Raw genomic sequence first — 16,039 nt, forward strand, 5'->3', positions numbered from 1 at the left:
GGGGGGGGGGCGGGGGGGAAAGGGGAGAGAAACCTGGCGTGCTGGAGGGGGTTGAGCTCAGGCTGATGCTCTGGCGGCAAAAGCTCCTGAGGCTGCAGAGAGAAGCTATAGTTGTCTAGGGCCCTACCACCTTGAACGTACCCAATTTTGTCTGCTCTCGGAAGCTAAGCAGGATCAGTCCTGGTTAGTACTTGTATGGGATTACGCCTGGGAATTCTGGGTGCCGTAGCCTTTCCCTTTTCTTTTCCTCCAGTCACACCTGCCCACAGGGCCCTAGCATCGTTCCTGCTCCCCACACCAACAATCTGCGCGATTGGATTGATTTTGCTGACTGATATCCCTCGTTCTTTCATACATGCGGTCATTCACTGATGGTATTGGCTAGGTAGCAAGTCCGGAGCATTTTTAGGAAGCGCCACGGGCAGGTTTCCCAGAAAGAATGGGGCGGGGAGGGGGTCCTCCCAAAAAAGGAGAGAGTGGGAAGGATCGCCGTAGAGTGGAAGTGAAAGGAAATGCCTGGAGCCGGTGCCTGAGACGGTGAGAGGACTATTAGAAGATTGGGCTGAGTCTTGCAAAGCTCGAAGCTTGGTGGGACTAGTTGGAACCAAGATTAAAGGCCCTGGCAGCAAAATTGGGAGCTATTTGCTAAGGAAGTTCGCTGGTACAGAGTCTACATCTGATTTCGATGTGTTAGATGAACCCAGTCTTTATTTCTCTGTACCTGGATTCTCCTGTGTCCCCTTACTAACCTCACAGGTGAGTGACAGCACCCACGAGGTCTTGCCTAGACTCTGGGCCTCTCAGCTGCAGTTCAAGAAGGTTCTTGGTGTGAGAGAGGGAGAGAAGGGGAGAATGAGAGGATAGAAAAAAGGAAGGGGGTGTGTGAAAGAAGAGAAGACAGAAAAAGGAAAGAAGAGAGGGAGAGAAGAAAGGGAAAAGAAAGGAGACAGTGAGCAGAAAGAGAAGAGGGGAAAGAGAAGGGAAGAGAGGGAGAAAGGAGGAGAGGGAAGAGAGATGAGAGAGAAAAATAAATAAAGGGGGAAAGAGGAGAGGGGAGGGAGAGGAAAGAGAGAGGAATGAGAAAAGAGAGGTGAAATCCAAGGAGAGGGAGAAAGAGAGAAAAAAAGAAAGGGAGAAAGGAGAGTGTAGTAAGAAGAAGGCAGTAAAAGATACACAATTCAAAAGGCAAAATGATACATGATTATTTCAGAATGCTAGCTTGTTTCTTGCCTATAGCAATCTGCACCTTAGGGAACAATTTGGATTTCAATATTTATTTAGTCTTAGTATTTAGGCAAGATCTTTCAGGTTTTCCAAAACCCACTTTCCTTCTCCCTTTTGCTTCTCCCAGTTTATCAAATAAACCTAGTTTGATCCGAAAGCCTATAATTATCTTTGAAAGCCAACATCTTGCCTTTATTGACAGTAACTAGTCAGATCCAGGTAACAACACTAACTGGCTATAGCTATTTCCAAGCCAGTAGTAACTCTTCATTACAACCAAAGATTTCAAGAACTAACATTTTACTTCCTGGTTACTTCTACCCAACTGCCTGCCTGGACTGGTTTCTAAGGCTTGTGGTTAGCAAAGAATCTTCAGTGTTAAGGGAGGCTTAGCCCAGCTGGTGTGGGCAACAAATCTTAGTCTCACATCAAGCTGGGGTTAGGGCTTCTCCTTTGAGCAACCATCACTATCATCCTTACCCCCTTATTGCTCATAACATATGTAACTATATACATATCCACATACAAATAGCGTGTCCTCCAAAATTGTACTACTTCCAAGTTGGAGATAAATAGATGTGTGTATATATGTGTGTGTAGGATGTGTTTAATAAATACAGTGTGTTATGGGTATTAGGCATTCACACAAATATAATTATACATATGTATATATTTTAATATCATAATCTAAGATGAGAAAATACCCTATTATATGGGGAGAAAGAGAAAAAATTAAATATAATTCTAAGGCAGGCAGTTGTAGGTTACTGGGCAGGATTTAGATGGGACAAAAGTCTTCTCTTCTGCGTTCTGAGTTTAAAAAAGAGAAAACCCATGCAGGTCTTCTCCAGATCTACTTTTCTTTTCTCCTTGTCCTGGGTAAGGAAAGTGTCATTACTTCATCCTCCCTGCTCAGTCATGACTCCCAGTGGCACAGGCACTTCCATTACTGAAGGGAAGGGTTTAGTCTGAAAAGGATATGAGGAGGAGTTATCTTCTTCTAGAGAGACACAAACTTAGCAACTGAGATGTGAGTCTGAAAAAAAAAAAGGAACTAGAGTCCCATGACCTGGGTTCAAATTCTGCCTTCAGTGCTTATGAGCTGTATGATCTAAGGCCCCTGGACTGGTTGTATGCAAGAAGGTAATGACTTCTTAGATACCATATTGCCCCAATCCATGACAAGGACTGGTGGCTGGGTCAGAAGTGGCATGATCTGAGCTGTGGCCTTCATGTTCCTGCTGCTTCTCCTGATTAGTGTTCCCATTACTTGTAAATAATGTTATATACTTATTAGCAATCATTCCCAAAATTGAATTCAAGCTCCTAGAAGGGAAGGTCTGTGTTATTTTTGGTTTTGTGTCCCTAGTGCTTGATCAAAATGCTTGGCATATAGGAGGTGCTTAATAGATGTGTTGATGGACTGTTCATTTGAGAGGGTTGGACTAAAAAATCTCCAGATTCCCTTCTAGCTCAAAATCTATGAGCCTATCAAGCTAGGTTCTATCAGTATAGCTAATTAGTGCAACCAATAAGCTTTATCTAGAGGACTGATTATTGTTGATTAAAATCTCCCTTTTTCCTCTTGGTCCTGTCAGTCCCTGTATTCTCACTGAGCCCATTGTTCAATGAAGCTGCAATTTTGCTATTACCCACTAGAAGTCATCAGATTCCTGTCCTGTCTGGGTACCTAAGTTCATTACACTTGGAGATGGAATAGATTTTAGGCCCTTATGCCAACCCCCTCATTTTACACATATGGAAATGAAGGCAAAGAAAACTAAGATTCCAATATGCTTTTTTAAAATTAAATTTTATCCAGTTGTTGTTTGTTAATAATCAATACTTTCTGTTTTACAATCAATACAGCAGAGAGGGCAGCTAGGTGACTCAGTGTATTGATAGTCAGGCCCAAAGATGTGAGGTCCTGGGTTCAAATCTGGTCTTAGATATTTCCTAGCACTTGTAAGGGTGAAAAAAGGGGTTTTATGGGTTCAATTTATTAAAAGATGGTCGCCAGAGGATTGAACTATCATCAATCCTCAATTAAAAATAATCTCAAGTCAAAATTGACTTTTATGGAAGTTTATTTACAATTAGGAGGTTGAAGGTAGGGAAATTGAGAGAGAGAAACTCTGGCCTGGACCAAGTAAGAATTTAGAGGCCCAGCAGAGGGGCACAGAGGTTAATTAAACAAGGTTTCTAGCCACAAGGCCTTTTACAATTAGAGAGGCAAGAGAGGCCTCCCTGAGGGTAGAGCCTCCAGAAACACCAAGGGGGGGAGAGAGAGAGAGAGTCAGCCTAACTTACCCAAGTGACAATTCAAAGGGAAGCAGTCAGAGGTCCTACCAGAATCTCAGCATTCCAGCACTCCTCCATGAACCAGAAGAGGTCCTCACCAGATGCTCTCTTCCACCAAAGACTCCAGCTGACTGAGGACCTTCTCCTTTTAAAGGAGAAGTCACTTATTCGTCACTTCCTGTTCTTCCCTCCTAATTTGCATGTCCAATCATAATAGACAATTCTCATAGACCACCTAGGGGGTGGGTCAGTTGATTCTGATTCGTCCCTCACTCTAGCACATGTGGGTTATGGACTTCCCAGAATTAGAGGTGTTCTCACCTTTGGTGATTAAATCTAAAGATGGGCAGTGTAGACTTAATCTAATTATTACACTCTGTCACCCTGGGCAAGTCATTTAACCCCCATTGCCTACCCCTTATCACTCTTATAACTTAGAACCAATACACAGTATTGATTCTAAGACAGAAGATAAGGGTTTGAAAAAAAAAGAATCAATACAGAAGAGCAGTAAGGGTTGGGCAATGGAGATTAAGTGACTTGCTCAGGGTCACACAGCTAAGAAGTATCTGAAGCCAAATTTGAACCCAGGACCTCCTGTTTCTGGACCTGGCATTTTATCTACTGTGCCACCTAGCTGCTCCTCTAAAAGTCTTTCAGTGGTACTATGATGCCTCATATACCTTTGATCTGGGAAGCTACCCTACAAAGACTTAGATTTTTGCCTTGACTGGAATCTTAGATCCTTACTGTTCTAAGATAATCTCATCCATCTAAGACAATGTCTGGTCTTAGGCTGTGTCCTGGAGTGTAGCTGAATGAAGCTCAGTTGAAAAAGCATAGCTTCTTTTTTTTCCTGCCTAAAACTAAGCTCTAGAGTGTGACAAACGTGGATATCACCCTGTATTGAGGATGAACTTCCCAGAATCCTCTTAGATGATTCATAACTTAACCCTTAGTTACTGATGTTCTCTAATTGGAACCAGCTTGGTGCAAATGGGGCTTGGGTCTAACAGTACTGATGCCCCAGGGTATGTAAAGTGTTTCTCCCTTATGAAAGTCAATATTACTGAAATTGGTATTGCAGACCATGAGACTGGGCGGTATACCTAAATCCAAGTCACTCCCTCTAGGTCGTCCCATTACCGTGGTGCCCCTTTTTGTGGTGCCACCTTACCCAGAGCTCTATGTAAGGTAAAGATCAAAATAACCCCTCTCCTAGTGCATTTCTAATGTATTTTGTGCTATAAAGCCCTCCCCACCCACCACCACCATCCCAGTCCTCAGCCCTCCAGGCAATTTTTTGGCCTCAAGCCAAAATGTTTCTAGGTAGATCTTTATTCTTACTGGAGACCAGTTAGAAGATGTTATGCAGCTTTAGAGAGACATAGCTATGAGGTCCATTGTGTTCATATTCTGGGAGAGTGATGGCAAACCTTTTAGAGAGGGAGTGCTGGGCCATGCCCCAGCCCAACCCCTCCCCCCCAAAACCAAATTACACTGTAGGCTCCCCACACCTACCCCATCCCTGCAGAGCCCCCAAATCCCCCTCCCTTTCCTTACCCCAGACAGGGGAGGGAGGAAGCATTCCCATTAGACTGCTGGGCAGAGGGGGTGGGTGATGAAAGGTGTGCATGGAGAGGGGGAGGAGAGTGGCTCCAGCACTCCCTTCTAGCTATGTGCTTCACTGTGAGTTATGCTCCTCTCAAACCTAGCTCCTCTCCAACCCCACCATAGGAATTACCTTTGCCACAGACTCAACTGGCTGCTATTTGTACCACACCTTCACACAGCATGTGAGGGCCCCCCGCCCCAGCACCTTATCCTAGACAGGATAGGGAGGAAGAACTCCCATTGGGCTGCTGGGCAGAGGGGCAGTGAAGTGAAGAATGTCCTCAGGTGCATGGAGAGGGGAAGGGGAACAGCTCCTCCCTGAGTCTTTCTGGCTTTCTAGTAAAGAACTCTGGCAGGTGACTACAAGCATACCCACAGAGGGCTCTGGGTACCCTTTTTGGCATGCATGCCATAAGCTCACCATCACAGTTTTGGGAGGTCCTTCCCACAGAGAACACAGTTTAGGACTGAACCTATTGGGCATAGGGAGAAAAGCAGCAAATTCCTAGGGGCGTTTTCTCTAGATTCTACCTTATCTAGCTAAAAATAGGATCCTTTTTTTTAAGAACAATTGTTTCAGCCCAGCACACACACTAAAATGGCAAGTCTGGATATTTGTCTCAAAATGGTATCTAGGTGGTATAGTGGATAGAGCACTGGACTCTCTCATCCCCAGAATCAAATTTAAATCATCCATTTGACATTCAAAATCCTATAGAACCTGCCCCATCCCTCCTTTCCAAGAGGAAATGGGGACAGCAGAGGATGAGATGGATAATGTCATGGAAGCAACAAATATGAACTTGGACAGATTTCAAGAGATAATAGAGGATAGAAGGGCTTGTCATACTCTGGAGCCACAATGAGTCAGATGTGACTGAACAAATGAACAACAAATGACCTTTCTAGGTTTTTTTAGACCCACAAACCCTCTGATCAGTGACACTGGTGTGCTATTCCTTGAACAAGACATACTATTGCCTGATTCAGCATTTCCTCCTGCCTCTCTTCCATATATAGAATAATCTTCCTCATCTCTACCTCTGGGATTCCCTGACTTCTTTCAAGTGCCAAATAAAATCCCATCTTCTTCAGAAAGTGTGTCTCAATTCCTCTTAATCCTAATGTCTCTGTTTATTATTTCTAATTTATTCTGTATATAGTTTATTTGTCCTTAATTGTTTGCATATTGTAGATGGTAAGCTCCTTAAGATCAAAGACTATCTTTTATCTTTGTATTCCCAGCACTTTACACAGTATCTGGTACTGTTGTACCCAAATTTTAATACCTAACCCAGGTTTGTGGCAGGAGGAAGAATCACACTGACAATGCAATATGCAAGAAGAGGCTCATTCTTTACTAGCAATAATAGCTAGGGTCGCTAGGCAGAGAGGCATGCCTGAACCGACCCCTTGGAATTCTCAACCAAGAGTTTATATAGAAATGTTTGGGGAAGGGGGATGGTATATACATAATTATCAAGGTAGTGTCAGGGACAGGTGGTCAGGAAGCATTTGGCAAGGGGGTTTCAGGGTCAGGGGTCAGGAAGCATTTGGCAAATATACATTAAGTAGGCAAATATTGTTGAGAAGGTAAACATAGGCAAACATTCCTCAAGGTTAATATTCATCAGATAAGATAGCTTCAGTATTAGGCCTATCATAGGGGGAGATAAGGAAGACTATGCTGGGAAACATTGGGGGCTGGGGGTAGCTTGTCCAGGCTAGAAATAGTTCAGTAGTCTGTCAGACTGATTTTTAAGTCTAACAGTACATAGTAGGTACTTAAAAATGTTTATTGACTGACCTGGCACCAGGAAGACCTGAATTAAAATCCATCCTCAGTCATTTATTAACCATATAACCCTGAATAATCCATTGCTTACTGCCTCAGTTTCCTTATTTGTAAAAATGGAGATAATAATAGCCCCTACTTCCCAGAATTATTGTGAAGATAAAGTGAGATATTATTTGTAAATGTTTTATAAATCTTTAGGTGGGAGCTATTTCATTATCACTACTATTACCCATGTAGCAGTTTTCTGTCATAACAAAGATCCTTGACTCTCAGAAATCTGCAGGGATCTTTAACTGAAAGGAAGGGGACAGAGTTTTCTATCTCAAGATCCTAAAGTCACACACAAGAGGCTCTTTGACAATGGAGCAGAGGTAGACTAATAGAGGCACATAGGCTTCTGGTCTTTTAAGAGAAGAATGACTACTAGAAAAATCTGAAATCTCTGAGATCCAAAATGACCAGAGAGGCTATCAGGATGTGAATGGCACCCCCAAATCCCTAAATGATAGGGTGAGCTCCTTAAATCAAGATGTTCCCAGCATACCTCAAAGTCTTGTGATGACAGCTTCTGATTACTCTGACTTTACTGAGAGGCACAGGAGCAACTCATACAAGCAAAACTGAGAAAAACTGGGAGGTGGCAATAAAATCATCTGAGAGATCAGGACCATTTATTAGCATCAGAAAAGGCTTTGTGGAAGAGGTGGCTGAATCTTAAAGGTTAGGTAGAAGTGAGAGCTATTCAAATGGAAAGAGGCTTAAAATAATCCCGGTAAGATGGGGAACCAGCAAGTTTGTGATTTAGATGAAGGCTTGATTGTGCAGAGATAAGGAATATGTATGGGGAGCTGTGTGTAATAAAGCTGGAAAGAACACAAGAGGTGAAGAGACTCACCAAAGTATGTCTCCCCTCAACCAAAACATATCTATTGTCTAATGAAGCTGCAATTCTAATAAAAACCACCAAGGGGCACTCTTGTCACTAACAAGTCCTGGGCCATCAGGTTCAGAGTTCAGAGAATTTCATGATTGGAGAGATCAAAAATTACCTAATCCAATCCTTCTACTGAATAGATAGGGAAAATGAGGCTCACAAAGGGTAAATGACTTCCCCAAAGTCACACACAACTCACCAGCTGACAGAGCTCATGAATATAAATATAAAATAAATATATATCTTCTGATTAGGAAGCTGCTCAGTGTCTCAGACCCAAGTTCAAATCTGGCCTCAGGCACTTACTAGCTACATGAGCCTAAACAAGTTACTTAACCTCTGCTTACCCTAATCCACTGGAGAAAAAAATAGCAAATCGATATGGTCCATGGAGTCACAAAGAGCTCTGACATAACTGAACAACAATTTCTGTTTCTAAGCCCAATATAATTTTCTTTTCTTTTTCTTTCTTTTCTTTTCTTAATAAACAGATCTTATCTTTTTGCTTTTGCATAGTTCATATTTCCCCCTACAATTCTCCCTCTTCGCTCACGCAGAAAACTCCATAACAAATGATATTTAAAAAGGAATAAGAGAATAAAATTCAGTTGACACAATTAGATCTTAGCAAAGGTGTTTACTCAGATAGCATAGCAAAAATAGTTCTTGCAATACATTGAAAAAAATCTCAAACTTTGAGTATACTCTCTAATAAGTATTCACAGAATCCATGGGAATATATAGAGTACAATCAATATAAATTAAACGTAGAGTACAAATTTTAGAGCTCAAATATACACTACAAGCATAATAAAGATTAGGATAAAATAAAAGGCAAAAATAATTACACTTTGGATTAAGAGAAAGGTAACTCAGTCCTTCTAGTATTAGAGGGCCAGAAAACCCATTCTCTTCTCATAGAGTCTTACTCCCAGCTCTCCTTAAGTTCAATGTCTCTACTTGACAAGTTGCTCAGTTGGATTCCATCATCTACTCTTTTCCATAAATCATCTCTCTATTCCCACAGTTAACTACTTAAATCTTCTTTCTCCTATATTTGTATCTCTGGAGGATGTGTATCTTCTCCCCCACAAGACGCAGCATCTCCTACTGCCTAGTAAGAACCAGTATTAAATTTTGGAGATAGGGAGAAGAACAAAATTCTATCTATCCACCCCTTAAGAATCACCTCAAAAAGTAGCTCCTAGTTTACACTCTTCTCCTTTCAAGTTCACCCAAGATTTAGCTATGTAAAGCCTCCAGAGAGATGGCTAATTCCTTCTCCAATCACAGTTCCTTTCCTAATTTAATCAAATAGGTGTTTCTACAATGTAAAGTTATGAAAGCAGAGTTGTGTATCTTACAATTAGTTTAGCACTTCATTAACAGCTTAATACCTAACATTTTTTTTTACTTTTGTGACCACATCAAAGTCACAGAAGTCTTTTTTCTCAATTACCCACCTAATTAAATATTTGTAGAACCTAAGATATCAACTGGGGTGATTTCTGTCAAAGTTCAAGTGATACAGTTTGCAAATAATATGGAAATCAGCATTCTTCAACAAGGATAAAGGCCTAATATCTGCTGAGACTAGGACATTATTTTCATCTTTTATTTTTTATTTATTTTTTTTAAACCCTTGTACTTCGGTGTATTGTCTCATAGGTGGAAGATTGGTAAGGGTGGGCAATGAGGGTCAAGTGACTTGCCCAGGGTCACACAGCTGGGAAGTGGCTGAGGCCGGGTTTGAACCTAGGACCTCCTGTCTCTAGGCCTGACTCTCACTCCACTGAGCTATCCAGCTGCCCCCTCATCTTTTATTTTTAAAAGAGGCTCAATGACATCATGGGTGATGTCTGGACTTTAGCATAAGCTAGATTTAAATGAAGCAGAGTTACAAAGTCATCAGTCTCACTGTCTTCCAGTCATTAAAGTCCAGTGGCAAGACAAAAGGCAAGACAACTGGAGATGCCCTAGGATGCATTGGGTGACTTTGGCATGTCCCATGTTTTACCAAGCTCTAAGTGCTCCACAGTGCCTGCTTCAGCTACCTTATGGCCATTAGAACAAATTGTTCTCATTTACCTATTCCACCAAGGGAAGACTTCACATACTTTGAGTAGGCAAACCCCGAACTCATTGATAAGTTTACAGCCTGTCAATTATCCTCAATCTGGTTAAGCTGAGATGGTTTTTCTAGGGTGTGACCACTGTGTACGCAGGCTTCCTGGAGCCACAGGTGAGAGTCAGGGTTCAGGTGGAGACCAAAGGTGGGTAAATGGCCCGGAAAAGGACTCAGCAAACCCTCACACCTGAGATACTAGTCTTCCCTGAATATCCCATAAATGCACTCACTTCCAAAGTCATGGTTATACATGTTTAACAAATATGTTATTTTGTAAAATTTTTATAAATTTCCACTTATCTTAGTGCTTGCAAATGCTGGTTCCAACCCAAATATACTAAAGAGAAGAAAATGGAATAAAGAAGAGTACAGAATCAAGTTTTTCTTCCTTAGAAGGAAAGTTTAATCTCTGTATCATTACCAGAATGTAGGGAAGGAAAATAGGAAGGAAGGAAGGAGGGGGAGGAAAAAGGGAGAGAGGAAGGGAAGTAAGGAAGAGGGAAGGAAAACAAACTTCTTTATGGAAAGACCAAACATGATGATTTTATAAATAAATAAAATTAACAAAATATGAGAGAGCCAGAGAGACCAATCTTGGCAGTATTTAGGTATTTGATGAGCCTTGGGTCAATGAATATTGTAATGTATATATATGTAATGTGGTTTTACTCTGCCCAGAATCATTTCCCTGAAATTTGGTAATAAAAATATTTGTTTATAAGACACATAAATTATTCAGAATTCCTGAGGTTCTTGTGGTTCTGACCATAATTTTGCATGGAATTCAAAGAATTCAAAGCCAAAACAAAAATGGCTACAGGAAATGTGATTATATGGAGTTGACAGAGGCTTGGATCACAGTGTCCCTAGGACTCCATTCTATTTCATTCAAGGGCAATTAAGAGTGATGGTCAGAATGATAGATGTATAACCCAATGGAATTACTTGTCAACTCTGGGATGGGGAAAGGAAAAGAGGTGGGGGAAATCATGGATCATGTAACAATGGAAAAATATTCTTCATTAATAAAATTTTTTAAGAGTGATGGTCAGGAGAGGAGAATGTCAGAAACAACATCAGGTACTGATGAAGTAAGGTGGTAACAAAGTGAGAATCATTAGGACCAAGATTGGTCCTAGGTCCAGTAAGGAACATCAGCTCAACTACTATATTTATTTCCCCTTCTCAGTCCATCTAGGGACAAGTCAGTTTCCTCCATTTTTCTGTAAACCCCTTCATTCCTGCCTTTACCCCTGTAGCTCTTTGCTTTCTAGAGCGAGCTTCATGTATTCCTGTGACAAGCAAGGGTTTGAATTTCCTTAATTGTTTATTTTCTTATTTATGTTGTTTAAATAGTTGTTTTAATTTATACTGATGGCATCAACCCTGAGGCTGCTTGACTATTAAATGAACAGAAAAGCGAGATCCCATTCCTTAAATTGGTACAGTGCTAATTTCTTCACAACACCCTATAGGGCTGTGTTTGCGAGCCTATGACACATATGCTGGAGTATGCCAGAGGGAGCTGCTTCCTTTCCCCTCTCCATGTGTGCCTGAGGATGTTTCTCACATGATCTGCCCCTCTGCTTAGCAGCCCAATGGGAGTGCTTCCTCTCTCCCCAATTTGGGGTAAGGCTTGGGGCTGGGGGGTAGGCTCATTTTCAGCATGAAGATTGCAATTTGGGCACTTGGTCTCTAAAAGGTTCACCATCACTGCTATAGGAGGTGAGGCCAGATCCAGGAAGAAAGAATATATTGTTTTATTGTTATGTTGTATGCATATGCATACAAATTTGAATCCTAGACCTAGTTCACTTTCCTTTCTATGAAAACAAAAAGAAAAACAAAACAAAACAAGGGAAGTGCTGAGGAAAAACCTGGACAATGAACTTTTCACCTAGCATTCACTGGGGAGGAAGAGAGATTTCAACAGCTTGAGGATTTCTTTCATTTTGGTACTAACTTTAACAAAACCATAGATAGCAAATTGTCACTGCTTGGAGCTGAAAGGCTCTCTTGGCCTTGCTCATGCCCTCCCCCTAGTGTTTAGAAATCTATTTTGCTTTTCCTTAAATTTCCTTTCTCTGCCCTTACCTCCAAACATACCCATCCATATCAAAAACAAATTGGGATGATTTTCTTTTTAAAATATAACTTTAAAGTTCCCAGAAATTCTAGATTGCTACTTCAGAAAGGATTAAAAAATAAGGAAGATGTATTCTGTGTGGGTGTGCGTGTGCATATGTCCTAGTCCCTTTACTACAGAGTGCATTCCATGATGTAAGGGACTGTCTTATCTCTCTTTGGATCTTCCTCAGCACTTCACATAGGTAGCTGAAAAATTCTGGAATTAATATTATTATTTGTATTTGTTATAATCTTATTGATTGACTACTTAATTTAATTATTTGATTAATTTCACTTAATTTAATTAATATTTACTAAATAATTAAATTAAAAATAATTTGGATTAAATTTACAAATTAAATAAATAATTCATATTTATATAGCATTTTAAGAATAACAAAAATACTTTCCTCACTACATTCCTGTGAAGTAGGCAATGTGACTACTGTTACTAGAAGACATTACCTTCAACTTCTCACTATCCCTTACCTCATAGCCATTCAATGCTCAAATCTTCCTGTTTCTACATGCATATACCTTCATTCATATCCAACCACTTCTCTCTTAATCTTAACATAAGTATAATGCCTCTGGCTCTTTGGTTTTTAGAGGAGTAGGATAACTGTTCTCTGGTTTTTAAGGTTTAACAACTTGAAAATTTAGGGATTATGGGAAGTCTTTTTCTAATATTTGACTACCTTGACTCCCATTGCCGAAGGGCCAGATGTGTTACATGCAACCCCTCCCCAGGATTCTCCCTTTTTTGAAGATGGGAGGAGGACTTCTATACTCTCTGCCAATGGCTCCAATCCCTACTGATAGTTTTCCCTTGATTGCAAAGGGTAAGTCCTCTATACTCCAGTTCCATTTAGCTAATAAAAGTTAGATTCAACTTTATAAAGTAATATTTACTTCAAAAGTATGATCACAAGTGTACAAAATTACTCAACATGTCAGAGACATAATCCCTTATACAGACCACACACCTTCTTAGACTGGGCAGGGGGGAAAAGGGGCTTAGGTTCACAGTTTATCTCAATTCCCAGGGTCACACAGTTGGGAGTGTCTGAGGCCAAATTTGAACCCAGGGTCCTTCTGCCTACATGCCTAGCACTCTATCTACTATGCTACCTAGCTATTCCTGAGGGGTGTATTTTCAAATCTAGTCCTTGTCCCAAATTCTCTGTCCCAGTTTTCTGCAGTGTGTTCACTTACTTCCCCAGTGTCAGTAAAATTTCAAAACAATGGGTGTGTTAAATGATCATATACAATCCTACTTGAATAGACAAAAGTCAGAATTATCCTCAAACACAGACTTTTGCAAATTCAACAAGATAAGAAGCATGTTATAGAGTTTACTAAATATGTTCGCATAACTTAGCCTTAAAAGACCTTTCTCAACTCATGAGTTTAAAAAAAACAAAATGCCCCAAACTGAAAGCCTGGCTTCCCACCTGGTCAGCACTGAGCTTTCTGAGCTATATGGAGTTCTACCCAGCAGGCAGAGGGATATGGAGTCAACTTGGTGTCACTTCATTCTCAGACAAGAAAAAAATCTTTTCCAAATGACTCTTTCATTCAACCCAAGGCACAACAAAATTCATTTGACTTCCAGTTTTATTATTGGTGATCCCCACAGAGGTTTGAGCAATTTCCTTTGGGTCTTTCTTCCAAAGGACCCCTGAAATTCCCCTAATGGATGCTTGCTACTGCCAGTGTGAAACAAATGGAACTACCATCTACCAGGACAAGAAGAGAAATAGCCTCAAGTATATGCATCTAGGTAATGCAATGGATAGAGCATTGGGCCTTGACTCAGGAGGACCTGAGGTCAAATCTGCCCTCAGATACTAGCTATGTGACCCTGGGAAAGTCATTTAACCTTTATCTATCTCAGTTCCTCACTTATAAAATAGGGATAATAGTAGCACCTACTTCACAGCATTTTATTTGTAATATAATATAATTATAATATTTATATGTTATATATAAGAAGAAGATAATATTTGGAAAGTGCTTAGCATACTGCTGGCATATGATAGGTGCTTAATAAATGCTTGTTCCCATCTCTTCTCTTACAGAAGCAGCAAGAAGTATCATCTTCTTGTGGATTTCAGACATAGAAATTCTCACCCTAAAAAACTTTAAGACATTTTAATTTCACAAAAGGCAAACAGGGCAGGTCTATTTATTTATTTGTTTGTTTGCTTGTTTGTTTGTTTGTTTCTGATAACCCTTACCTTCCAATTTAGAATCAGTACTATGTATTGGTCCCTAGACAGAAGAGCAATAAGGGCTAGGCAATTAGAGTTAAGTGACTTGCCCAGGGTCACACAGCTAGAAAGTGTCTGAAGCAAGATTTGAACCCAGGGACCTCCTGTCTCTAGAACTGGCTCTAAACACTGAGCTACCCAGCTGCCCCCTATAGATCTATTTTAAATGTAAAAAGAATGACATAAACAATATAGTCTAGTGATTCCAAATTTCTCACCTTTAACTTAATATTAGTACTTATATAGGACTTTGTAATACAGGCCAATATCAATATCAGTCTCAAGTATCAGTATGTTACTACTGATACAAAAATCAATAATACAAAAAGTATCAGTATTTAACTGTCAATCACGAAATGAAAAGTTTGCAAAATTAAATCAATGAAACAGACTTCTGAGAGAAGATACACTGGGGTGGGGGTGGGGGTCTATTGTACATTTATAGCCTAAAACTTTTTTTTGGCCAAATTTCTCCAGGATCTCACAGGCCAGGGCATCTAAAATCTAAAATCTCTGGCAGAGAATCTCCCCAAGAGTTCCCTCAAAAGCAAGAGCCAAGTTTTATTCCAGACTAGACCTCACATGTAACACTGACTCACTGACCACCACTGCCTGAAGGTTCACCCATTCCCAGGGTTCTCTGTTACCATTAAGAGCATTGGGAGTATCCAGGCTGTCTGTAAATGGCTCCAGTCTGGACCTACAGTATTCCCCCAGGTATAGGTAGTCCTATGCATCCCAATTCTATTTAACCACTTAATAGTCAGATTAGTTTTTTAAAAAAAAATATTTACTTCAAAAGTATATTAAGTGTAATGATCCTGGGGCACTCACTGGGAACTCTGTAGATGACTATTGAAAAGCCCCAGGAATCTTACAAATAGCAGTGGGAACTGCTGAGAGGTTTGATGAAACCTCTTACCCAGATACCAAGATAGGTTTGCTCATCAGCAGCTTTACTGATCTTAGCTGTAGCTTGAAACTGTGTAGAATCTGCTGATATGAATGACCAGTTATGCTTTTCCCTAGTTCCCACCTAACTAATGAGGAAATGATTGTTTCCCCAATTAGTAATTTGATCGATTAATAACTTTGAGGATGTTAATCCTTGACTTCAATTTCTGACTGCAATTTAATATGGATTTGTTCAGAAGATCACTAATAGTAAAACTCTCTTCACCAAAGACCAGGTGATTCTCTAACTGACAATATTCTGGAACTCTTAGAATAACCAGGTGAGTGATGGCTTTCTTAATACAGCTATTTAATAGTAATGGATAAGTTAAAGGAAAGGGTTTGGGAAGTTGTAAAGGAAAGAGGAATTAAAGGAGAACCCTAATCCTTTATCTATCTATGTAGTTGACTGTAAAGCTGTAAAGGTGTTTTGGGGTTTTTTTAGGTTAAAAAAAAAAAGAAAATTAAGGAGGGCAGCTGAGTGGCTCAGTGGATTGAGAACCAAGCCTAGAGACAGGAGATCTTGGGTTCAAAAAGTATCTTGAAGTCTGTTTGGCCAATTGGCTGGCTAGGCTGAAGGGCCTAGCCTCAAAGTTTGAAAGGTTCTTCAGTTCACTGAGACAGTTTTATGGTGATCTTCCACTTGACTTTATGTTGGTATTTGGTGTTGATTAATAGATGTTGGC

Source organism: Gracilinanus agilis, chromosome 4 (assembly GCF_016433145.1).
Source record: "Gracilinanus agilis isolate LMUSP501 chromosome 4, AgileGrace, whole genome shotgun sequence".
NCBI classification, from domain to species: Eukaryota; Metazoa; Chordata; class Mammalia; order Didelphimorphia; family Didelphidae; genus Gracilinanus; species Gracilinanus agilis.